The sequence below is a fragment of the Oncorhynchus clarkii genome, chromosome 33, assembly GCF_045791955.1.
Source record: "Oncorhynchus clarkii lewisi isolate Uvic-CL-2024 chromosome 33, UVic_Ocla_1.0, whole genome shotgun sequence".
Classification (NCBI taxonomy): Eukaryota; Metazoa; Chordata; class Actinopteri; order Salmoniformes; family Salmonidae; genus Oncorhynchus; species Oncorhynchus clarkii.
In genome coordinates this window covers 12,977,072-12,978,849 of record NC_092179.1, presented here as the reverse complement: position 1 = coordinate 12,978,849, position 1,778 = coordinate 12,977,072, and the positions used below count along the sequence as shown (strand labels likewise).

The 1,778-nt window shown below is 44.0% G+C and overlaps 1 pseudogene; it reads right to left on the bottom strand.

Annotated features, from left to right (window-relative positions):
- Window positions 1-220: 220 nt before the first annotated feature.
- LOC139392918 (intestine-specific homeobox-like) overlaps window positions 221-1,778 on the bottom strand; it is a 1,892-nt pseudogene continuing 334 nt past the window's right edge.

The window sequence follows — 1,778 nt, the reverse complement described above, 5'->3', positions numbered from 1 at the left end:
TCTGGTCCTGGAGAGCTACTGGGTGTTTCATTCCAGTCCTACAATAACACACCTGATTCAGCTATTCATGCTCAGACTGAAGACCTTTATTTACGGTACTTTGTATGAAATTAATGAAAATAGCAGACTTCTGTATGAGTAGAATTGTTTTAGATACAGAAAACACATATGTTCAGGGACAGACATACTTGACATACAAGACGTCCGGTGTGTGCGTCTGTCAGCTGAGTGTGTGTCCCGGTATGGTGTGTGTCATTGGTGTCAACTAGGACTGGGCTGGGAGGGGAAGCAGGTAGGGCTCAGAGTAGGGTACCAGGGCTGGGTGGAGCTTGGGCAGGAAGTGCTGGTAAACACCAATGGGATGGTAGGGTGGCCTGGAGAGGAAGACCCTGTGCCGTAGTGGGTGTGGCCTGGTTTAGAGGGATCCAATCAGCGGAGGAAGCGGCACCACCCTCTCAGACTGTTGGTCGGTGTCTGAGAGTTCGTCCAATCCCCTGCTCTCTCCCAGAGCTCCAGTCTTCCTCCACTTGGCCCGGCGGTTCTGGAACCATATCTGGGTCAGGATGACAACATACAGCAGATATGTTAGAGGACCATCAGGAAACCAACCACGCACACACACACACACACACACACACACACAAACAGTAGTGTACCTACCTGTACTCGTGCCTCTGACAGCTGTGTTTGGGAGGCCAGTAGTTCTCTGGAATGTATGTCAGGGTATTGGCTCTCCTGGAAGAACGTCTCTAGTACCTATAGCTGGGCTGAGGTGAATGTGCTTCGTACCCGCCGACTGCCGCTCCGCGACACTACTCCAAACACACACACTTTATTGCTTTTTAAATGGAAAGCAGATATCTAGCAAACTCTGTAAATGTGTTTGGCCGTTCACTTTAAGTCTATTTACAGGTAACTATCCAAGTACAAGTTGTCAGCGATTGGGTGCAGAGTGAAAGCGGAGTCAGGCGCAGGACACAGGTATGGAGTAATCCAACTGAGTTTACTCAAAGAATAAAGCAAAATTCCAAAAATGGAACATACAACAAAACTCTAACACGAACACAACCACTAACGACATAAACAAAACAAAACAAAACTGACCGCCGAACTCCACCCGAACAAGGAGAAGGGCCGACCTCGGCGGAAGTCCTTGACAGTTACAGAAACTGTTATGACAGGAAACAAGTTATTATTTGTGCGCTAAATGGGGGTAACATATTTGCAGAAAATGTTTGCCCTTGAGAAAATGTTAAAACAACCCATAGCTACACAGCAATTGTCATTACCTTGTCTCAAGTGTATTTTTGATCATAATTGTTTTGATTATTGTCGTTGTTTTTATTTTGGTCCAGAATAGAATTTGAAGGAACCCAATTCCCTAAGCGGCTCATGAATCACTAACAGACATTTTTTTAAATCAACATCAAAGCAACACATTCAAAAGGGTAGGGAAAAAAAGGCACAAAAGCGTGAAACTACCTCTGCCTTGGCTCTGCAGTTCCTCAACTTTAGTACACCAGAGAGGATAGAAACACTTAGCAAGAACTTAAACCTTCTTCAAATAAAATATAAAGCCTCATTCAATACTGTTGCAATTACATGTACAGTACTTACTCTGTGTCCACCCTCTGAGTTCAACTCTGCAGTTAAGAAGGCTGTAGCACAAGAAACGCAATCTACACTATTGAATATATAATGTCCTTATCTATTTATCTTGCTTCATTGAATTTAATTTCCCCCTTGTGTTTTGGATATTAAAGTTTTCTACTGCTACT